This window comes from Pogonomyrmex barbatus, unplaced genomic scaffold (assembly GCF_055798465.1).
Source record: "Pogonomyrmex barbatus isolate J1 unplaced genomic scaffold, ASM5579846v1 scaffold21, whole genome shotgun sequence".
Classification (NCBI taxonomy): domain Eukaryota; kingdom Metazoa; phylum Arthropoda; class Insecta; order Hymenoptera; family Formicidae; genus Pogonomyrmex; species Pogonomyrmex barbatus.
Genome location: NW_028297118.1, coordinates 2,029,610 through 2,055,580, shown reverse-complemented (window position 1 = coordinate 2,055,580; position 25,971 = coordinate 2,029,610). Strand labels below are relative to the sequence as shown.

The 25,971-nt window shown below is 35.2% G+C and overlaps 1 protein-coding gene across 1 annotated transcript in view; it reads right to left on the bottom strand.

Moving 5' to 3' along the window:
• LOC105430125 (CUGBP Elav-like family member 1-A) overlaps positions 1 to 19,681 on the bottom strand; it is a 460,379-nt gene extending 440,698 nt beyond the window's left edge. Inside the window, exon 1 of the mRNA XM_089078040.1 lies at positions 19,200 to 19,681. The gene's annotated coding sequence lies outside the window, so the exon portion shown is untranslated. The remainder of the gene's footprint in view (positions 1 to 19,199) is intronic.
• Positions 19,682 to 25,971: the final 6,290 nt, after the last annotated feature.

The window sequence follows — 25,971 nt, the reverse complement described above, 5'->3', positions numbered from 1 at the left end:
TACTACATTAAAATGTACCTATACTTTTATAATACTAGATTTAATATAATAAAAAAAATGTGTTATTCGTCAATTGATTAAAGTTACTTAATTTTGCTACATTCTTTTTAATTATTTGTTCTTTACAAAATTCTATAATTGCGGAAAGAAAAGAATTTCTTGTTTAATTTACATTTGTTTGTACTCTTTACTTTTTATTTTTACTTGATAAAATATTAATAAAAGTTAATTTTTATTAAGATAATGGTCTCAATTGTAGGTGTGGTCATCAATTAAAATAACTTTTATTTATGCAAATTTATTTAAGCAAATGTTCGAAGACATTATTTATATTTATAGAAGCGACAAATGTCATAATTTCAAAGAAAAATAATTGTGCGTTCCATTTTAATTTTCCATATTTATTGATTATAAATAATGGAAGAATATTTACACAAATGTTTATGCATATGTTTCAATTATAGATTGGCATATTTTTCCTATTTTTGTTTTTAAAATTAAAATTATTTTTGTATTCTATATATATTAATAATATTCAAACATACACTGTTTTAAATCACAAAATTTATTTTAAAAAATTTAATAATTTTTTAAATTCTGATTAACTATAAGCGACTTTTTTCCATGACACCCAGTTTTTGTTTTTAAAGACAACTAAAAGTTTGCGCAACAATGCATAAAGATAAGAGATGCATATCGCATAAGCAGCTTTTCGCCTTTGTTATCTATCAAATGTTTTTGTTTCTATCTTTTTCTAAAGTCTCCCTCTCATCGGTCTCAACCGCTCCTATTTTCACGTTCCTTCCGTAAAAAGCTATCCTGGCTTGCTTTAAAGAGCCGGAAGGTGCAAAGTAAACCAGTACTTGGCGGTTTAAGAGGCCGTAAGAAGACAAGGTAACGTTTAAAATTTCGAGAGCCACGAGCTGCTACGCCACTTCACGTCTTTTCCGATACGCCATTCTTCTCAATTCACCTTTCTTACCGCCTACTATTTTCGTGAAACTTTTACATTTTTTTTTACTCTTTATAATTAGAAGAGGACGAGACGAATATATATATATATATACGTAAGAACGAAACATATGAAAGAAAATGAAAGAATCGCACTTCACGACATTATAAAAACAAATCTTCAAAGAAAAGTACTTGAGAGGGATACGCATATAGACGAGATTTCAAGATGGACTGAGGTTCTTGTTCGAAATCGAATAAAAGCTTCTTGCGGATTACATATGTTCTTCTTCGTCGGTTTCACGAAACGCCATATGTGTTTTCGCAAAACGGACTAATCCTTGTCCCTTTCATAGGGGTAAATCCACATCCCGTTATAAATATGTGGGGAAGGACAAAAAAATAAAAAAAAAAAAAAAAAAATGTATCATACATATGTTCGCGTGTATAAATCCATACATAGAAATGTAAACAAAAAATTTATTTGTATAAAAAAAAAAAAAATCCGTCAACAATCTATTTGTTTAATAATAAAAGTGCGTGTGGTAGGGGTGTTTGTAAGGTTTTAACAATTTTACAATACTAGATTGTTAAAAGATTACGTTTAATGCACAACACAGACGCACAGAGTTGTCGATGACGCTTGATATAAAAACCACGATTAAACTCAGTATCAACTTTTAAACAAATCTCTTTGAAATATCACTTTGCTAATTTTTATCTTTCTTTCAAATAACAAATATACGCAGGTCAATACTAAATCATTTTGTATGAAAAATATTCCGTTCCGTATTCGAAGAAACATGCAAACGATAATAACAATAAAATGTAGAATGTCAAATAAGTCGCATATACATTATAAACAAAGCCTTTCTTCAATTTTTATATAGAGCCGTGCGGAAAGGGTGGGGGAACCGCTTTTAATTGACGACCGTGCGCCTCTGTGAAGATTCTATTGCAAAAATGTCGAAGAAGTAATCAACTATGCGAGGCGAGTGAGACGCTTTTTATCGCACAATTTATTCAAGCACCGTATTGACCGATTTGACGTAGGCCGCGGCAACGGCGGAAACGTATCGACGAAGCGTCAACGTCGTTGTTTAGGATATATACACAAACGTTGTCCGGTATCAATTTGTAGAGGAGCCCCGACTGTTCGGGGGTATATATATTTCGACGTAATAGAGCGCGCATAGGCGAGGCAAAAGCCGAGGCAAACAAGTTACAGAGCGCGAGTTACGAATTTCGTATATGTCGGAAACCGGGCGCACGCTGCTGGGACGCGCCGCAATCGCAAAGTAGTTTAATTGGATTTTCAGTGAGATTAAAGCGAACGCGAGCGCGACTCTGGGCTACGATCGCGATAGTCGCAATACGGCGTATAGCTTCGTCCAGCATCGCTGACATAATAACTTTTTAACGTCACGAACAATTCCACATTTCTACACTTAACTTTAATAATTTTCCTCCGGGGCGTTACTGTTTTTCTTAAAATAAGCTCGAAACTCGTCGTAATCGATAAGAATTGGCTTCGACATCAATAAAATTGGTAACGATAAAGCTACGCTGACAAAGTATACGTCGTATAGCTCTTGATTCTTGATAACGATAAAGCGCTTGATAAAGTGTATCATACGGCTGAATTTTTGATAAAACGATATAAATAAATAATGCGTGTGATAAAACGGTGAAGATAACATAAAATTGAATTGCTAAAGTAGAATTCGCGTTACATTTTTGTTATTAAGTGATATCAAGCGTAGAAATTTTGGCAATTTTCTTTAGATTACCGTTTAATTCCTGACACTTGTACATTCCTTGATAATTACTTAGATTTTTATTTATTTTAACTTATTCGTAAGCGACAATATGTTTATAAAACAAAATAAATTTTATAAAATCAAAGAAACAAAAACTTGAAAAAAAAAAAATTTTAAATCACCGCGAGAAGTTAAAGTTATAATGTAATTGTAATATTTAGCAACTGTATTTACTGCGGCTAATAATTGTTATATAAAAATATTTATCTCAATAAATACATACATACATACATATTCAATATACATGTGTGCCTCTCCGTAACTGTTGTGTGAAATATTTTTTTAGGTCGCATCATCAGCATGGCAGCAGATATGCAAGTCCGTAGTCGTATTCAAAACTGAATTGGACGCGAGTTAATGTGGGCGAACGCATATAAACTTGATTAACGTGTGATTGCTCTTGCCTCGGGCCGAAGTCATAAATAACCGTCGAAACGACACGAAGTAGGTCGTTTGCGATCTCCGTCCGCGGAAAACCGCGATTTGTCGGATTCCATGCCGGTGAGTTTTAACGGTCCTACCAGAATTAGACATTGCGAATAAAATACTATAACATAGCGATACGCCGAAGATAGATCAATCTTAAATCAAAATAATGTTTGTAAGACATCAAGTCCATTAATGTTACTTTTTATCTTAAGATATATTTTAATGTAGCTTAAGTCGTACACATATATATGTAATACAAAATAAAAACAAAAATATAACAGAAAAAGAGAGAGAGAGAGAGAGAGAGAGAGAGAGAGAGAGAGAGATGTAATTAATATATGTAAAACATAACTAATTATTTTTAAAAAGCTCTCTTAATGTATATAACGAAATATAATGAAATTGTTGCGACTAAAATATCAGTTTCCTGAAGTTAAGTCTTTAAAAGCTCGACCTAGCCTTGTCGAAGCTAATTGAAGGCAGACATTTTGTACATTAAGAAGCTTATGCCAAATTTACGATCGATTAAATATTATCAATATAAAAGAACGAGAACGGTGGTTGCTTTCCAGGCCGGAAAGAATTAAGAAGCTTTTTAGAAAGCTTGAAGCCATTAACGCATTTCGTAACAGTCATAAATTATATTCAAGTAATAGCTAATGCAAATGTTCTTTACTTAGAAAGGAACCATTATCTTGATTTAAATGAATATATAGATAAGTCGATTTGTAAAAGCAGTTTCTATGTGACTATTATTGATGCGCGCTAATTATTTTCTGGCACGATAAATTCTTATTCTCTGAAATCGACCTGTATTTTATTTAATTATGTATGTACATATGTCCTTCATAATCGTCGTGTGAAAAAAATTATTCGTAATCATATATTTTCAATACGTAATTTATTATTATTGTATTAGGTATATATTGTTATATTAGAAAATATTCTTCTTAAAGAAAACGCAAAATAAAACATTTTCACGGAACTTACAATTTTTTTTATTCGCAATGACAATTACAGTGGTGACGCTCAGTGTCGAGAACAGCTGATTGGGAATCGATGGATACGAACTTCAATTTTATTCAACATTATAAGATATATTTATCTTGTATTTTTTTGGGGTTTCCTGTGAAAACTTATAAAAGGATGGAGATTCAGTGCGTAAAGCACTCGAATTAAAAGTGGAAAAAATGAATTAAGCGCATAATTAATGTAGTTTAATAATGAGTTAAAGTATATATTTAGTATATATTTATATGTATATATTTAGTATTAATAATGTTGATACAGCAGTAAAAACGTTCGCTTGCAAGATTACGTTTTTGTTCGTCAATCGCTCGAAATCTTCTGTCTGCTCTTTTTAATGACTGATAAAATCAAATTTCCACTATCCGCGACCTCTTCAATTTTTACATATTTTTCGAATATATGTACAGTAAAATATATGTATAGTAAAAATATATGTACAGTAAATAATAAGTTTAAATAAATAAATTAATAGATATCTATACATGGTGTACATAAAATATTTCTGCATTGCTCGATTAAGAGTTGTAATAAAACTAAAGATCCTCTGCTATATAGCAAAAAGGCATAGCTGAAAATTAAAAGCTATTGTCCGGTGATGTCTTCAAAAAAGTGACAGTTAGTACAACATATATGAAAGATATGCAAACTATCAAAATGTGCTATTTCCTTTTCACTCACGAAGTAAGCATAAAGAAGGAATCAATCAACATCGCGAAGAAATGATAATTATTATAATTTTGATATAATCAAGTATCGATTTAACATGCTCTTATTAAAAGCCGATTTTTATATTTTCGTATGTTTATCGACAAGGAATTAAATATGTGAAATATCAAATATTCAAATCTCACTCATTTTGTATTTTTTACAATTATTATTAAATACTGTACAATAAATGTCAAAAATCTGTTAAATATTTTTATTTGTTAAAAGAAGTATTATTAGCATATAATAGTAAAATTATTTTCCAAACAAAAATAAAATCAAAATTTAATCAATAATTTGCTAATTATTTGCCAATTATTTGCTATATGCTGATTTATTTTTATTTTATATCTCTGATTATAGAAAATTTCTGGGAAAACTAATTAATATTGACAAATTAAATTGACCAAAAATTGGTTAATAATTGCATATATTGTCTATTTTTGCTGTTATTATCTAATTACTATCTAATTAAATTACTATCAAAATAAAGTGCCCAGTGCACAAGCATCATCCAAACTGGATAAAACATAAGCGATGAATCGATCAAATATTAATGTATAAAATTTCTCGCAAATTACTGATTATATTAATTTATATCTCTTTTGAGGTTGTTTTATAAAGAATTTTTACATAATGTACGTATATGAATGATTATATGATACCCTATGATATGCGTAAACAAGTAACGAAAATTTACACATATGTTGAATATATTACTCACCATCAAATGAAGTAAAAAGTATTAGTATAGTAAAAAAAATTTTTTTAAAGAAAATTTTAAAAGTTAAAATTATTTCTATAAAGAAACAAAACTTTCGGAACAGTTGACTCATCGTTAGTGCGTGACAAGTAGTAAAAATATTGCGTTGGCACTAATTTGTGTAATGATATTTGCAACAATCTGTAATATTTAAAGTTCAAATATTATGATTTTATATTTAAAGGTGTCAAATTGTCGTTACAAGCGGAGAATAGCCCGTTCCAGGAACGTAGCTTTCTGCGGATCAGCATAAGTTAAGTCACTTTAGGGCACTCCGAAAGAGGCCGGAACAAGAACAGGTTAGTACTACTAGCCTCCAAGGTACCATTTACGAGACATCTTAGAGCGACCCAAAATCCATGGAAACGTGTCCCCTGTCAGTTCGCAGATAGTAACACATTGCAAAAGCATCGTAACATTCACCCCAATTTTCTCTCTCGAGCAGAAATCTCGATCACACGTGAGAAAAAAAAATGGAAACAAAACGATACTAAAAGTGTCATGAGATCATTTGGCAATTATTTATTAACAAATACCTTACTTAAAGTTAAATTTTTATTTTTATACTTATTGTGTTTTGAACGGTACTAAAAAGTTACAATTGCATTTATGTGACAGGTGTAATAAAAATATGTCAAATTTATCATTTAATTATTTCTTTCGTATGCTATGATATTTTGCTCGAAAGATAAAATAAAAGGTACACGTCAAATTTCATACGTTTGCTTTTCCCGAATAAAAATTTGATTTGCACCGCGAACGGTGAGGAAAGTTCAGGAAGCAATTCCTCAAGAGAATTTCTTCTTTCTAAAGAAAAACTACTGAACTTTGCACTTTACTGGTTTTCCATACATCGACAATAGATATTTCCTGTCAAAGCGTTTCCTGTCGAAATAATCAGAAAGTGTCTATAAAGGTTCTGCGAATCAACGACTATTTGTAATATGATTTTTAATATGATTTTTCTGATTAAAGACTGAAGTGAGACTGTTCGTCGAAAAGAAGATAGGAAGGAAGATCTTTTGGCGTAGAAAATTGATAGCAAATGAAGATTCACTCACGGTGAAAATGCTTTCAAAGAACTTCTTGGTTAATAAAGACGCCTATTCTTATCGATGCTTTAGAGCAAAACGGCAGTGCATACCATGAAGGTGCACCAATTAATCTTCTAAAAGCAATCAATGATCCTTCCTACCAGTAACCGTACTTCGATGTAAATTTGTACTTAAAAAACTTCTATCGGAATATAATCGGAAAGGAAGGTTTTTCATAATATCTGCAGAGCGACTTTGACACCCTAAGATTCGCACAAAGAGACGCATATAGGAAGCAAGGATGAGAGCAGAAGGACGAGGGCGGAAGTAATGAGAGGAAAAAAAGGAGGAAACGAACGAACGAACGGATTCCTGCGGAATTACTCGCCGAGGCGACCTACGATCTGTCACCGGAATGATTTGATAAAGTAGTCTACGACAAAATGCATCCTACTCCCCCTTCTGTGATCCGGTTCTCTAAAGAAAGAATCGTGCCTTTTTGCAATTTAAATAATCGTAGAAAAACTTGAGCGTACGTATGAGATCTTATATGTAAGAAAAAGTGTCGCCGCTCATATCAAAAGCATATCATTTATTTTGCGAACAGTGCGAAGTGGCTAAGCAGCACTGATTTCTGTTTTTCGTGCTTTAAAAATTTAAATTGCAGATGCTCTTTAATTTCTTATTATTAAAATGATCATCGAGTATATAACCTTTCTCTTTGATCCTTCTGTCCAATAGAGAATGCTCTGTCAGCAACAAATTACAAATATTTAAGACGATTTAGTTAAGTACCAATAAATTACAGCGATTATTTTAGCAATTATTTTGGGGCTCGTGTCTTTTTATAGAAAATATTGTGAGCTCGAAAACGAAAGCTCATAATGAACGCGAACTGATGCGCATAGTTTTATAAAATAATAATATGTCGACTACGCATACATATTACACCAAAGTGTAATATGTCACTTACGCATATATAATTTAATATGAAAATTTATATATTACAATTATTGACGATTTCCTTTATAAATTGGAGAAGAAAATTGAAAATACCAGCTAATGAACTCTCATTTACTGTTTGAGAACGGATATATATATATATATATATATATATATATATATATATATATTGGTGATGCAAAATAATGCATCAATATAACATTGAAGTTGTAGATTGCGGTGCATTAGATACTATTTACATTTCCTTTCGACGGATCCCGGCGCCTGATTATTGTATCGTAATTAGTGAAGTAGAAACGCCTGGACGTGGGAGTATATATATATATATATATATATATAAGCAAACCGAGGATAATTAATTACGCGGCTTAACAGTGGCGTTTAAGTTAATGCCCCGGACTGTGTGCTTACTGCCGAGTTTCCGGGCAAACTAAATTTAATATCGTGCCTATTACAATCTACCGGATTATATTTCGGTATGTGGACGGCGCCTCCATAGATAGATAGGGAACTGCATGCATATTTGAGCGTGTGTGCGTGTGTACGCGCAAACGTCTGCGTTACGCCCCCGGACCCGGGCAGCGGATGTGGCCAGAATTCCGGTCCGGAAGGGCGGTTTAAGAACATTGTTTCGGTTGCCCTCGTTATACCCCCCCCCCCCCCCACCCCCATCGCGTCAACTTTCGTTTTACTAATTATTCTCTCCCAAATAAGAGCGCCCGAAAAGCATGGACGTTGCGCACGCCGTGAGTTTGCTCAACTTTTGTAGCGGCCTTCGGTAATTACGTATTATGAAGCAGCGGATGCCAATGTTCCACGCATCCCCCTCTCTTTCTTTTTTTTTTTTTAAACAATATACAGTAGCGCCATATACAATGCGCTTTAATTAACTAAATGCGTTTTCATAGACAATACTTAAAACAAAGAGTATAGAGAGAAGAATACTTTGAAGAAATTTTTTTTTTTTTTTTTTTTAAATCATCACTATAAGCTACATTTTATATTTTATCCTTAAGATTCAATAATAATAATAATAATAATAATAATAATAATAAAAACAAATAAGAATCATCTCATTCTGATGAAAGAAAGAAAATTTTGTAATTAAATGTACAATTACAATAAATAAAAAAAGTAAATATTTTGACTCAAAAATTACAATCTTCTTTAGTATATAAATTGGAAATATTGAATTAATAAGGAGTATAATAATAAGTTACATCGAGTAAATAAATTGTTTTAAAATGTGTAAGATGCACGATGAAAATTTGGAAATGCATGGCCAAAAGAAAGTGATATGACATTCTAAATGAAATTACCTAATTGTAATAATTACTGTTTTGAATACTGCATTATAATAATGCTTAAGACAAGACATAATGTAAAATAGGACCCGATGCTTTTTTTGGTGAAATGAAAGTATTTAAAAGTTTTTTAAAAAATTGATTTTAAAGATTGATTGGAAAATATGAATTGATTTTTCTTCCGCTTTCTTATCATTATTCTTTTCATTACACTCGCGATAATTATCGCAGGAGGTAAATCGTGGAGCATAAACACGATTTATAGCTCGTTACGAAGAACGTGTTGGAGAGTTAGGTTACCATCGCCTTTCGTTCTTTCCCGTTTGCGAGCTAGCCGTTTTCTTTGGTCCCTTTGCAAACGCCGCGGCGAGAATTACGACCTGGTTCTAACAGAACTTTCGCCTCCAATTCGAACGACAAAGTATCTGTCTTTCTCTTTCCCTTTTCCGAACTACTCGTCGTTTCCAACCCCTTCGCGTATCCTTTCCTCCTTCACAGCTCTATCCTTTTCCTACTATTAACAGCCGAGGAAAAGGAACTTAATCCCAGCCAGCTGGCCAGTAGCGTATCTCGATGTCGACTGTTACGAAGCCCCGAGGGATGAAAATGTTTTTAAAACGTTTTCCATTCGCGATTAACTAATTCCCAACGCAATTTTCCTTTACTGACATGTCGTTAATTAGCATTGAACTCTCTCTCTCTCTCTCTCTCTCTCTCTCTCTCTCTCTCTCTCTCTCTCTCTCTCTCTCTCTTCTCCCGCAACGTCATATTTAATTTTATCTGTGTTGTACGTAATGCCAAGTACCGATAATTTCTACCTTACAGAGCTTTATTCGCACATTTTTGAAATTTACTTTATCGCGATGGCGTCGTAAGAGCCATTTGAATCAAACTTAATTGACGTCAGTCGCAAAATATATAGCCGACATTTAATTCTCTATTTTCTTTTTTTCTACATTACGATGCAAGAAATAATTCAGAGATGAAAGTCGGTAATAGTCGATATCGGTTAATTAAGAGTTACATTAATATCAGTTAGATCTCTTCCTAATTGACTAAATCCTCTTCCCTTTCGTCTATAATTGAAGTTATGATATAGATCAGATCGCTAGCCGGAATTAATTAACTAAGCCGATTGCTGCAATTCATTCCAACTTCGATTTCGTCCAGCCTGGACTTGGGGTGTACTCAGCCGTGCTCTAATGAGTCCGTTATAGTCTGCGAATACTGACATTCGCGGGGGACTTGAGGAAATCCTGCGTTTGTGGCTGCCTTGGTGGCAGAGAGAAACGTGGTTCTTTGAGGAAGCCTTACCGAACCGAAGCCATTGAATACGATGCGATTTCTTCGAACAAAATAGCTGTTGCAACGGGCTTCCGATCATCCAGTCGACAATTATTACACGTCCGTTGATCATATCGTGAGGATTACATTCGCGAGGGGGGCCAACCCCCCGAAAAATTCACTAGCGCCAGTTAAACCACAGTTACAAAGTAAATCGAATGGTATTCGCTATTCTTTCTCTCTGTCTGATGCGAGAATACAGGACAATACGCGAGGTAGGATGGGTGAGGAAAGGGTTGGCGGCTGCAACATGGAGGTGTGCCGATGGGGGTTTGAGGCAGACGCTGGATGTGTCGGCAGCAGCTGTGAAATGTTTATGAAGGCCCGACTAATTTATCACACTTGCACACAACAAAGTCTGTGCACGCGTGCCGACTTTATCACACTTGCCGATACGCGAATCGCGACCGCCATCGGCTATTACAATCGATACACCGTCGAATCGAACGAGTAAGCGCACCTATGAACTCGAGAAAGAAATTCATAGGCATTGGGGAAAGGTTAATTTGGTAAAAAAAAAAAAAGGTCGAGATAACTTTGTTAATTAATTTGTCATAAGGTTGAAAATTGCCCGGCAAAATTATGAACCGAAGAGACTTATGGTCATATTTCACACTTCTGACAAGTTGAAATTTGGCTTCGTGACCTCGTTCGTAAATTCTTGTTGCGTCCAAGAAACTTTACCGAGTCAACTTTATTTCATTCTAATATATTAAATATATAATTGTCAAATGTTAATAAGTGAATTTAAAAATAATCATTGGTATACAATTTAAAATTTTTAAATTTTTGTCGAGATTTGTTCTCATTATTTTCCGATTATATAAAAGTTATATATAATACATGCAAGTCTGGAAAGTAAAGCGTAAAAAAAGTTTCAGTTGAAAATATCTTTAAAAATCACTTTAAAATCGATTCAAATCAATTTAATATAATTGTTAATTTTTAACTACTGATAATCCCTTTTTATTAAAAGACTTTAATAGAAGTCTCTTATGATATTTTTTATTTTACACAACAAGTGGTAACAAAGTATTTATTATATATCTTTCATATCTCTAAATTAAGTTACCAGTTCAAGTGGAGAATCTAAAATCGTGTGATCCAACCGATGATATATCGTCAAGTTTATATCAGCTATTTTTTACAGGAGGCAGGATGAAAGATTATCACGATTTGCCGTAAAATGGTTGCAACGCCCAAGGGCCACCGAGCAAAGCGGCAAGTTTTGAACAAACGATCATTCGAGAAGACCGATAGCATCGATTCTAGAATGGTGCTAGCACTGCTAGTAAAATATTATAAAGTTAATAAAATAATTTATAAGTATTTGAAAAATGTTACGCTAATTGGGATTAGTTAGTTATCACCAACCAATTTGTCACTTTTAAATAATCTTATATAAAAATTATAGTTGTATAGATAAAATTTCTATTAAAAAATAATTTAAAAATTTTTATGTTATATTTTATATTATAACATTAACTCCTTAATGATAGAGTACAAATTGAATACACATTTTGACTGCAGAAAAAATATATTTTATATGTTTAAGCAATGCTTTGTAAATGTTTTCTTTATAGACAACATTCATGACTTTCCGTTATTTTTTTATTTAATGTTAATAGGCACAATATGCAAAGCTAAATTCGTATCAACCAAACGAGTACAAATAAACAATTTTCCTCAACAAACACGCTGCTTACATTAACGACGTCATTTACATTTATTTGTTCACTTGTGTGTTTAATTTCCGTGCATTTTCTTGGTATAAATTCTTGATACAAAACATTTTTCATCTGAATATCAAATCATCTTGAATATCAATATGATTTTTACAGGACTAACAAATATCAAGCAAAAAAATATTTAGGAAATAGTTACGTTAATGCGATATGTAGAAACGATGACACACGCTCGATATCATTCCCTCGATTTGTAGCAGCCTGATGAAAAAGGGACGGAGGGGGGGGGGGGAGAGGACCCGCTGACAAAAGTAGGCTGTCGTTCGTTCGTCCGTCGCGAAGGTGCTTGATGGACGCCTTCTACGTGGGCGTGTACACCGTTGCACGGGCGGGTTACATCGAGATCGAGATGTTCTTCGAAAGCATTTGTGCCTTCCCACAGGTATCAAGGGATATACAGGGGGAGTGACAAGGGACCGGAACAATAGGAACCCCGTATGATCCACGTACGTCCGTCCGCCGTACGTGCACCTATTCGCCACACACAATGCATTTACGAATGGCGATCCGGTTCAGCGGTCGCTTTTAAACCATATGTAGCCGAATAACAGGCTTACCAATATAGAACCGAGGGGGGTTGCCCCGAGACTAGGAAGTGTCGCAAACTTTACCCCCTCCCCCTCCCCCTCCCCTCCCCCCCGCCTCCCGCGTTAACGGAGAAATTTTCGTGTTGAATGCGGAACAAATTTCTCCGCATCGAAAATGAAACTTTTTTAGTCAACCGTTGAGCAAGCGATAATTTCTGCACGCTAAAGTGTTTTTTTTTTTTTATAAAATTTTACAAAGATAATTAACGAATACGCGGAAGGTGTGACATCGCCGCGAATGTCTTGCTTTTTATTATTGTCTTCGCAATATTTTGTAAAAAAAAAAAAAAAAAATGAAAAGTAAATTAGATAAAGGATTAATTTACATGAAACATTGGTACGTAAACATTAGTTAACGTTAAGAGCTTTTCGCTATTATTTTTAACTATTTTCAATTTAATAATACTTTTTGTTTCGTATCATCGCGTTACTTTCCTTGACAAGATCATTCACAAGAAAATGTACTTATCGTAATCAGCTGACAAAAGCCGATACTAAAAATTGTATCGCAAAGCGATCGAAGCATCTTACTAGGTACTTCGAGCTACACAATTGTCAGCCAATGGAGCTAGCTAAGACAGTATCAGTTGATTATTTGAGAATGAACAGTATACCAAAATACCAAGTGTAGGTGTAAATATAAATCTTAATAAACACACACTCGGCGAGAGGATAACCGTATAATCGTATTTTACACTAACCGAATCTACACACCCGAATCGCACCTTTGAAACATGCATAGCGTTAACCGCATTTCGCCGGACGCTCAATAATGTAGGTTGATTACCCTAAATAATGCAGCATTATCATTCGATCCGTCCCGTAATCATCCGATTAATCAATTATTAAATGCCAGCCAGATAGTAAATGTTGCCGGCCGCGTATTCACGTGGGAGCGTGGGTCCGTGGCGTTCGATCGTCGTGCGAAGCGTTTATCTAGTTTTGCAATTCGTCACTCGACGCAACGTCACGCCCGCCATTTTCGGCGCACGGAGATGATTTTCGCGAAAATGAGCACGATACATGGCGGCTCTCTGCCGTTTACATTAATATTTCGCCATTGTGAGGCGGCATCGACGAGACCCGCGTCCAGTTTCAACCGAACGTTAAAGAGCAAATTAACGTTAAATCTGACAAATAGCCCGCGAAATCCGCTGACACGTGATTTCGAGCACATGTCGGACTACTTCCGATTCCGATGACTAGCAGCGATAAACTAAAATAGTTCGCTCGAAACTGACCGGTTGTTCGCTTAAGGAACACACGTTTATTCCGGTTGTGCTGTGATTTATTGGCGAAAATTTGGTTACGCAAATGAATGATTGTCCGTGTTGATTAATTTCCTCTGAAATATATGGGAAACAAATATCACACCGCAGACTGTGTGTTATATTAAATTTTACGTTGACAAATCACGTGAAAAAATTAAATATTATACGATTGCCCTTCTTCGAGAATTCTGTTGCGTAAAAAGAGATTTAAGAGGTAAAAGTTGTCTTTAATTTTTGCAAATAATAAATATAAATCTAAAATTTAAATTCAAAATTTATACATATATTTATAAACTATAATACGATATATCTTTGCACTTTGTATATCTCAATATTATACTTGAGAGATAGTTTTAGATATAACGTCGAAACGTCGAGATCTCAGAAAACTCGGATCATTTCTAAGAATAAAAGGAAACAAGTGTAACTTACGGATTTCGCGTATGCTTTTCGAGGCGACGAGCTATCCTAAAGTGCGGAAATTGAGAAATATATGCAAAGTTTGTCGATATGACTGCACAAATAATACATCAGATGCTAAAGCTCGCGGCAACTGAAATAAAGTATGATTTAAAAACATATGATATATCAAGAAATGTAACAGAGGTCGTCAACTTTATGCATAACAAAATTCATGGATAATCACGAGACGCTCTATTAATGCAAAATAAATACGGAGCTCACATTTTCATATATTCTAACGAGATTCACATCAATTAAGTTCTAAAGTTCTCTTCTCTTTCTTCGGGACATCTTTTAAATATCTCTGAGACGTATCGCAGACATCTTCCAGACGTCCTTTGGACAATTTTACATTTATTGTATATGTTATTTTTACAAACGTAGACGTTAACTTTAACTTATTTTTTTATCCTTTCCTAATTCTAAAAATTTCAATTTGATATTTTTATTTTGTACCACATATTTTCTTTCATAATGTCTCCTCTTTCGATGGTTTATATTTTGTTATTTATATCTCTAAAAATTTTTCGTATAGAAATATCCCGGACTCATCACATATTTCTCATAAAAAATTTAATTTCACAATCAGGCTACATTATAAACTATCTATTTTATTGGATATAATAGATTTGATATCAAAGCGTGATAAAAAATTATAAAATGTGCATAAATTTTATTTAAATAGCCCCAACTTTTTAATATCAGTATTATTTTAGTAAATTAAAAGTAAAGTACTTTAGTAATTTTTAGTAATTTAAAATAAATTTAAACATTACTGTTATTTTTAATATTTTTTTTTTCAAACAACATGAGGCACGCGATGCTATTTTTTTTTTACATTTTTGTAAAAGAAGTTTTTGTAATTTTATACTAATATCACGCGTATATTTTAATTTCATCGCAATTGTTTTATTATTATAATTCTCTGCTCGAAATGTTTGATAACAATCAAGATAAACCCTCTTCAGAAACAATTACGTTTACTTGGCTTTATCACTTTTAACAGATTTCCGCAGATAAACTTTTTCCGTCTTAAATAATGCGCAAGCTAATTATATATTTTTTTTTTATTTTTCCACAGAGAGACGCGTGTGCAATTTCAAAATTGCACGAATTAAAAACATAGCGAGCGTTCGAGCAACGTGCCATGTTGTTTCCGGCGAAAATCGATATAACAACTCTTTTTTTTCCCCCTCTTTCTGGAATCGTGCACTATCATAGGAGGCACAATGAAGCGATTACAGAGCCGTGTCTATGGACACTGGCGAAGCGTGAGCGCGATCAAAAACTGAGCGTGCGTTTATGTAAAAAGCTTTAACGTCAGCTCGTTCACGGTAGCTCGTTACACGTTAATCTTTCCGCAGTAAATACGCCTGCCTTTTTTTTTTTTTTTTTTTATTTTTTAGGCCATCCTGTTTCCCCTTCCGCTGCAAATCCCCTCCAGGCACCACTCGCTTGCCTCTTTATATCCGCGATATTAGCTACGCAGGTCGGTCGCATGGAAAAAAATGCTAATTTTCGTTGCAGACCTCACATCCTCCGATCCCCACCCTTTCCCCTCACCCTCTCACCGGTCCTCCGCGCTCTTTTGCTCACCCCCCTGGTGCCTGGTGTGGTGGCCGTGGACGATATTATGCCGCCTCTTTACAACAGACTATCTAATACACTTGTTCTCCTACCTGAATACTGAAAGAAGATAAGAGGGGGAGAGAGAGAGAGAGAGAAAGAGGGAGTCGAAAAGGAGACGCAACGATGGGAATGGTTTATAAATAACGCGAAGTGCCTTAATATCGAAAACAGCTCGGCCTTTCCGAAAAGCGATGACAAGGCATCCATTATGTGCGTGGCGCCAGATGCGCCCGTCTTATTACGTATGAATGAAATTGCCCTCGCGCTTTTGTAATACGCCAGTAACGTAAAAGCGGAAGTCTCGGCGATTCAATTTTTAAAATTCCATTTCGTTTTGCTATAGATGCATACGTGATGTAGAAATGTGTGCGTGGCCACGCCGCGGGAGCGCAGCTCGAGCGAGGCTCGAGGAAAAAAAAACGCGGTAACGTCGGCCTCAAAGGCCGAATATTTAAGAAATCGTCCGCATCTCCAATTATACGTGCATCATTGCCAACATTATTCTATATTCCGTGCTTTTCGCGTTACCAAATTATAACATGCCAGCTTATACCAATTGTCGACATTAAATTAATAACCGTTGTAATCATCGATTAAAACTTCAAAGTCAATCAATTCAGAATGCCACAGATGCGATATTTACATGTAACTTGTTTACTCGACGAATCGCTTTTAATTATTAAACGGTGATGTATTATTTTTCTCTTTAATAATTTCAGAACACAATATTTTGCAATATTTACAGGTGCGCAAAAGTTGTACCTATTTACCCAAGGAATTTTCTTGTCTCTCTCTCTCTAACAAAACTCTCTCTCTCTCTCTCTCTCTCTCTCTCTCCCTCTCTCATTATTTCTAACTGCGAGGGCAACGAAGCAAAGCAAACTAACTTGGCGAGCGCGTTAACTATTGTAGACCTAAGCGAATTAACTAACTAAAGTCATTACGAGAACGAAGGACAAAAGTGTGAAGAGACAAGACTCGACGTCAATTGCAATCGAGCTTAAATTCGAGGCATCGTTTACTGGTTAAAAAAAAAAAAAAAAAAAAAAATTAGACCTTACTATAAATTTTAAAGACTGCAACTGCGGTTTTCATTCTTCATCGTTCTGCGGTGCACTCGGCAAATGAGCCTCTTAAATCTGTGTCGCGCTTCAAGATTTACGCCTTGCGTGTACGTCGTGCGAGTTAACTAATCACTCGTCGACAAACACGTGCGGGCACATTTTCCTGTGTGAAATAGTGCAACGCGATGATGCATCATCGAATGGGAGGCGTTTTCTCCGCTTCGACTACTTGATGGTAGAAACAGATGCCTGGGCTCGATCTTTCATGTGTGTTTCGTGCGATAGTTGTGATAAAATGCGCGCGTATTTTCCCGTCAAAATATACGTAAATTAATTATCATATGATACGCAAAACATAGACGTGTACATATGTGTACGTGTATAGAGTGTCTCGTGTAATTCGTGAATCACCTCTCGTGTACAGATGGAGAGAGTTAATCGACCAGAAAAATCCTTTACTATTTTGCAAAATTATTCGAAGGTTGAAATTTAAATAATTTTGATGTTTTAATATTTAAATGAAATAAATGCAATGAAAATTTTATCAATTTTTTTTTTATATTTAGTTTAATGTAATAATGGCATTTTATTTATAAAATGCTTTTATGGTTTAATATAATAGCAATGTTTTTAAATTTTTATGGATTAAAAAGCTTAATTACTTTCTGTTAGAGAATAAATTTAGAGTAAATACATTGAATTAAAACTATATAAAAATATTAAAATTATCTTTCAAGATTTTGATTAAAATTTTATTTCCATTTTGTGATAGTAATGGAGTTATTAATTAATAAAAATTGCCGAATAAGCGCGTGTCCCATTGGCAAATGTAACGAGATACCATCATTCAGCGTTCAACGCGGCAAGGTGTTTAGATGCGATCTATAAATGATAGAGCATCGATTTATAGAGCATACTTCCGAAATTCATGTGATAATTTTACTAATAAAAACATTATATGATAATTTTATTAATTAATAACTTATTACTAATTGCGAAAATTGTAAGATAGTAGACAATCTTTTTACTCAATTTAACCCGCTCTATCTGCACGATCATTCGCATTTCCAAACATTTTTCGCCCATTCGCGAATTTATATAAATTAATAATTCTTTAATTATTGCGAAAATTACTGAATGATACAGAACTTTTTTTATTCAGTACAATATATTTATTTGCCCATTATGTAATATGATTATTCTGTAGATACAGAATTCTATATATACATAAAAAAGCTTGCACAATTACTTAGAGATTCTCTAATTTAAATAATCTTAATGTTAATATATAAAGTAAATTTAATAAAAATTCCATCAATTTTTTTATACAATTTATGTAATAATGGTACTTCATTTATTAAATGTTTTCATAGTTTGATATAGCAACGTTTTTAAATTTTTATATATTAAAAAGCTCAATTACCTTCATATTATTTATTTATTTGTTAAAGAATAAATTTGGGATAAACGTTTAATTAAGATACATAAAAGTATTAAAATTATTTTTCAAAATTCAGATTAAACTTTTACTTGTGTGTGTGCGCGCGCGCGCGCGCGCGCGCGTGTGTGACGCAGCATTAACTTAATTCCGGTTATAAATTGTATAAGAAATATTAATGAACGAAAGAATAGAAGTTTGCAAATAAACACGTCCTGCGTGCGGCACGAACCGCTCTTAGTACAGGCGTATAAATTCCCGGCGTTGAGAAGAAAGTTGTGGCGTGATCCGGTGTGATTTCTTTCGGCGGAAAGTTAACGTTCGCCGGAAATTACAAGCGACTTTATCCGATATATCACCACGACCGGCACCGCGGCATGCTTCGGGTAAATAATAAAAATACATTATTCAACTCCCCAACTTTATAACGAAGTGCCCCGAAGTTAGCGCGGCGTTTCGCTTTACTGCGACTCAGTCACTTTGCCTCTTTGTAAGCGACTTAACCAAGTTTTTGCAAACTATCCGTTGCCGCGTCGGCGTCACCATCCCTCCCCTTCCCTCCCCTCCCCTCCGCCTCGCGTCCTCTCGCGAAACGCCGCGAGTCGTTTCCCGCGCATTGCCTGCGCGAAATATATACCTTCTCGAGCTCATTTCTGCTTACCTGGCGTTGACGAGGAGATCCAAAGGGGTGAACGAAGAAGCCTCGGTCCGAATAATCCAATAGTTACGTATTCCACAGCTCGATGCACCACAATGTACACACGCGAACGCGAACAAAGAAGTCACGACGCGAGGAAGAATCAACAAATCCGTTACGCGCGCTCACTACTTGATTTATCGAACGCGAACAAAGAAATCGACGACGACGAAGCTCGTGAGATGCGTACGATCAAACTAAACGGTAACGAAGAAGCCTCGGTTCGAATAATCCGGTAGTTACGTGCTCCACCGCACAGCCAGACGCACCCCCGATGTATCACACACGCGCGAACGCGAACGCGGACAAAGAAATTACGACGCGAAGAATCACAAATCCGTTACGCGCGCTCGCCCACTTGACTTATCGAACGCGAACAAAGAAATCACGATGACGAAGCTTGTCGTGAGATGCGAATGATCAACTAAACGGGTAACGATCGGACACTGCAACAGAAAGAGAATCGCGGATTGAATTGCGAAAGTGAAAAGTAAAAGATAACGCTTTCCTTCCGTTAATACCGGTGATGCCGGGAACGGCACTCTGCATCATGGGAGCGTCGGTGGTGGGGAGGCAGCGGTGGGGCGGTGGTGGGGGGGGGGAGCGGCGCGAGCACGTATTGCGTGCTCGCGCTGCTCCCCACCACTGCCTCACCATAGACGCTGCCGTGATGCAGAGTGCCGTTTCTAGCATCACCGCTGTTAACGTGATTTGATCAATTTTACGCAACTGTCGATTGCGTTAAATTAAATGATTTTGTTAATCTATTCGAAATCTCTCTTTTAAATCAGATTTAATTGGGTTTCGTTAATATTTTTTTTTTCATTTTTATGAAAATAAAATATTTAAAATAAAATTAACATAGATTTTAAGATTCTAGAATAAATTTTTGTCTCTCTTTCTCTTTCTCTTTCCTGCAGTTTACATAAGCTGTTTTAATATTCTTTTTGGAGTTGTATTATAGATGATCAATTTAAATATAAAAATACTTTCAGTGCGACGCAACATAACGATGTGATTCAACCTAATACATAGTGCTTGATTTGATCTCGTATATAGTGTTTGATTCGATATCATTATCTATATGATAAAAGGAACAGCGCCGTCGTCTTGACCAATAAGCTACCGCCTAGCGGAATGATAAGAGCAAATTTAATAAAATCATTCCAGGCGGAGGAAGGGAGGAAAAAGAACATGCCAGAGCCTCTGTGTGTCTGATACTATTCGCAGCACTCGGAGAGGGACCTCTTCTTGAGATGAAACACGGCGGAAGAGAGAAAAGGCTGGTACACATCGAAGAGGGTCGACCGCCCTCTGTCCTGCCGTAAGGTGGCTAAATTTCGCGAAAATTCCACGAACGAAGATTGCAATAAGAGCCGGGGCAACTAGTGAATTTTTCATGCCGACGAGCCGAGGCAACGGCAAGAGGTAGCTACTGCTTGCAGCCGTGTATTTTTTATGTACATTCTATTTTTGCTTTCCTCTCCCCCACCTCCACCCCCTCTCCCGTACCTCCTCCCGATTCTTAGTTCCACATCCTTTCTTCCGCGTTCCATCCCCTTTACTCTTACACGCGTCTTCCTTCTTTTGCCTCCCCCGGATCCTCTTCTCTCAGCTACAAACTCGTCTGTCCTCTGCTGTCTTTCTCTCGCCCATGAAACTTGGACATTGAAGGCAAAGGAAATTTAATTTAGAGCGCCCGAGGAGGAAAAACGATGGAGAACCAGTGAGAGCCATAGAGATGCAAAAATAAAGTTGTAAGGTCAAGCCAAGTTCTTTTATAACCGGTTGATTAAATTGCGAAAGAATAATTCGAGAAGGAATGGCAGTGAATAGTCTTCGGCGCAAACGACGCAGACGGCACGCGGCCGTCTGCAGATCAGCGAAACTTTTCTAAACGAGCCTTTCCGCCTCGCTTCGTACCGGATAAACTCTTGTAATCGAAACAGTTTAACATTCCTAAGCATAATGAAATTTCGCAACAATAAATACGGAATAATAAGAATACAATACATTTTTAAGAATTTGCTTCGCTCTCGAATAACGTTGCCGTAAATTTTACTACGTCAAATTTATTTAACAAGTCAATCGAATTCTTCTAATCAAATTTCGTAATTTTACTTTCTCTCTCACAAATCTCGACATCTTGAGATAACATTAAAACATTTTTGTTGTAAAAATAATAAATATACAATTAGCTGCAGCATCTTGTTTAGCATAATAAAATAGAAAAAGTAGGAAAAAATTGCTCTTATTTTATATTATTGCATACGACAAGAAAATCGTAAATCCTTTGAATCACTTCAACTTTATGCACCGAGTCTTAAATAAATGAAATATCGACATCATTATAATACAGTACACAGACGTGGCACAAACAGGTGTTTAACAAACAGGATTGAAACGGCGAGCTGAAAGATATGTCAAAGAACATCACGGGGCAAAAGGATAGAATTGAAGGGAGATAGGATCCGTGAATATTTCAGACGTGCTAGGAAGACGCAGGGGAACGGGTGAAGAGAGGATATTTTTCGAGGCGCCTCCGTAATTGGCGAGTTGAATCATTGATTAGCCGGCAGGCAGACGGCTTATGCCAGGCCTCTGCCAACCCCTTATTTTCCCGTTCAACCGACTGCCACCCTACCAGTCGGTGGAATACGGAGGATAAGATCTAATGTAGCCTAAGATATTACTCTACCAGATTAAAACTCGCCGAGTGGCAGAAACGGCCGTCCTCGTAATAATGCAGAAATTTAATTAGTCCGCCGACAACGTGTTTTCACACTTTCGCCATTCCAACGCTTGGCCTCCTCGTGCCAAGCGCGAGTCCAATCGCGCAACGATTTCGTTAAATGATAATGAATCCGCTTGGCAAACATTGTTTTTATTCCTCATTGCATTGGCTATAATTAGAAGATTACTACACTGTTTTTTTTTTTTTTTTTTTTTCTTAAAGGTCTAAGAATTAAATTAGAAAATAAACATTTTTTTTTTAAAAAGCACAAATAATATAGTGTAAATTGACAATTACAGCATTTTACAAAGTATATTTGATTTCTCTAAAACGTGACGTAACACTTGCAATTTTCTTCGGCGAGCTAAATAAAAACGTTACGGAAAAGCAGTAAGCACATATTAACCAACGGACCCACGTAGCGACTGATGCATTAATCGACTTTTCGAGAAAGCTTACAGGGCAAAACGTCACGATGCTAACCTTGTAATCGCCCAGAGTACGATAACGAATTTGATAACGTTAAAATCCCGGAACTCGATAACCGCGTTATCCCAACGCGCGGTTCTTGCGGTCCCCAGTCGAGCCGCGAAAATATTATGTTACACCTCTGAGGAATCGGGGAAAAGTTTCGCGAGCGGCGGCGGCGGCGGTGGCGGCGAGCAAAATAAGATCCGGAAGAAAGTGGAGAGGCTGGTCGTGGCGTTCAAACGAGTTGCCAAGAAGTTTCATCGAAGAATGGAAACTCTGGTCGCCCATTGCCGAGCGGCGGGGTTCTACCAACCCTCTTCTCTCTCTCTCTCTCTCTCTCTCTCTCTCTCTCTCTCTCTTTCGACTTCATCCCTTCGTACAACCAACCGCAACCCTTCGCCTAGCGCAACAATCCGCAACGCCCCTTCGCGGCCCCCAATCGGACCGAAGTGCCACGAAATAAAACTTGTTTTCGACAGGCTGGGAATTTCATTTGCCTCGACTGTGCGTGTTCCCGCAACGCACCAAGGACACGTCCGAGTCGCGATTCAATCAGATCGATCGACCGTGTCTGATAGCGGATAAGGGAGAAATGTGTTGGAGAACAGCACCGACTGCTCTCTTGAGAAATTATTTTATTGAATTACGAGTGTAAGTGCGTAACGATTGGAGAGGGAGGGGGGGGGGGGTGGCCATCAACGGCCTTACAAAAGACTATCTTTATCATCCATGTATCGAATTGTGAACAAGTATTGTTCATAGAAATCGACAGTATGTTGATAAAATTATATCGTATTCAAGGATGAATTGAATTTTAAAATATTTTGTTACGTTTTAAATAATTTTATATTACTCATCGTATTAATAAATATCGCAAAATAAATGATGACAAAAGATGATAGTTACAAACAGAAATATTATACCCGTCGTTTGTTGCAAAAAGCTTTCAGAAAGGATTTAAAATCATTTCATACGGTAACGTTATTCTGAAAAGATTTCTGTAATATGTCATATAAAATGTTGTAACAATGTTGTGTTTTTGAAATTTTTCATATGTAATAAATTTGAAAGCAATTGCAGAATTGTTATTGAGGTATATTCATTTCTCGAATATGTAAAATTTATCAGATTCTTTATATAATCAAAATCATATTAAAACACGGATTTATCATAATTATTTGCATATCTTTTTTATACACACACTTGATGCAAGACGCGATTGCAACAAAGTTATCTGTCTACAACACAGAAACATTTTAGGGATATTTCAGAAATGTTTTGTCTGACGGAAACAAAATAAACATTGTTAAATATGGCAATTTACAGAAAAACTAAAAGATCTGTAACCTTTCTAAAAATATTGTCGAAAAGTTATCGAAGTGGCTGAAAGCGCTGTCTACGAGCAAAATACGAGTGTATTTCATTTTTTATTTTTATCTAATTGTCTCTAACGACAACTTTGATCGACAGTACACTTCACTTTTGTATTTTACTTAAATTAGTTTCGGATCAAATCATATGGTTCAATATTATCGACACGTTGAATATCACGTTTATTAAAAATGACTATTGATAATGTCAGAACTAATGATCTAAACTTCTGCCGTAAATTTACATTTTGCATATCGGTAACATTATTTATTTGTTTACGCGATGTTTATGCAACAGAGGGAAGTGGAAAACGAGAGCCAGGATGATATAATTGTATGCCCAATGCTGCTAAATATCTCAGTCGTTATGCGTCAAATTAACTGTCTACGTCAAATTCTGCGGCACGATACTAATGGCACAGTAACGCCAAATGAATTATTCAGATATCCTACTAATATCGCGATATCGAACTAGTAAGCCGGCTAGCCTGTACTCTCTTGAGATTTGGAGATTTTGTATTGTAGCTCGCTCTCTAACGCAACATTGTTCGCCAATTACGTAAATATTTAATGACAAGCTCGATAGGAAGAAGCTAATTCACGTCGATCAAGAGCGACATCAATGGCGCCGACGAATTATTAATCGTTCACACTGGTGAATTTTGCAATGTAGTTGTCTGTATCTAGCATCTATAGACAATTTATGGCCACATCATCGCTCCTCTTATAATTAAAAATAACGGTGGACTGTGAAAAAGGGTCCCTAATAATTACAAATTAATAAAGATTGGAAACAATTTGACAGGTAAATGGATAAAAAAGTTGGAAACGAGATAAACACACGACTACAAGTAGTACATTAAGTTAAATTTAATTTTATTTTCATTTATTAGAAGGTTTATTAGATGGAGCACTCATTTTGCGGGACCGCTGTGCAAGTCCCTTAACTAATTAAACTAACTTGACTTTGACATGATAACGGTGAATCAGAACGAAGATACGAGGTTGATGAAAATAAAAATCAATTGGCTTGAGAACCTCTCACAGTAGAGAGAAATTAAGCGGATTTCAAATGCAATTAGTCTGAAATTAATTTAGAATATTTAGACTGTCCTATTGAACGGTCCATAATATTTTTTATATTTCTCTCTTGTCTCATGTTTGAAAAAGTCTAGGGATTTTATTATTGTGTCAGCTTCAAAAAATTGCTTCTTATAACTTAGATTTTATATTTTATTTTTAGAAATGAAAATTATATTTAAATAAATAAGAATCAAGTAATATTAATTCTAAAAGAAATTTTGTTCCTTATTTATTTCTTTCTCTCTACAAAACGAATATTTTAACTTTGATGTGAAGATATTTATTTATTTAATAATTATTATTAAATAAAATTATAGACTTGTGCAAATTATTTTCATTTGGTTCACAAAGTTCATTTTACAACTTGAATTAATTTTCTTTGAGACCTTATTAAAATGTTTATTTTCTATAAGACACTATATGACTTATAAACATTTTTGCTTGAAATTTACATATCTAATTAAAACTTTTTAAATTGAACACAAACCTTGTATAACGAATAAAAATAGAATACACAATTGAAACGTACTTATACAGTACTTATTTACTTATTGACTGTATAATAATTATGGTTCCATAAAAAATAAATACAACAAACATATTGAGATGTTAAAAATTTAAATAATTGAATATGAAAAGATCAAGAAATGAAATTTATCTTCAAATTTTGTCTTAAATTTTATGTTATTTGATGTTAAAGACCGGAGATACAAACATCTCATTAGTGTTACTACTAAATATTAAAATATAGTATTTTCAAAAGAGGAATTAGCTTGATTGCCATGAAATTCATCGAGAGACATTTCCATTCAGCAAGAGTGGAAGATTCGCGAAATTGGAATCGCGCATCAAAGCGTTAAAAGCTTAAGATGCGCGACGCATTGTTGACTGCAACCGCGAAGCTCGACTTAAATGGTCCGCTAATTAGACGCTAGAAATAACACGAATACTACAATTATTGAGCTGCCAACATTTCAGCACGGAGCGAATATCATCGTCACAAGTAAAATTAGCATTGGATCCAATATATAAATTAATATGTATATTAATTTCTTACTATATTAATTCATTAATACGT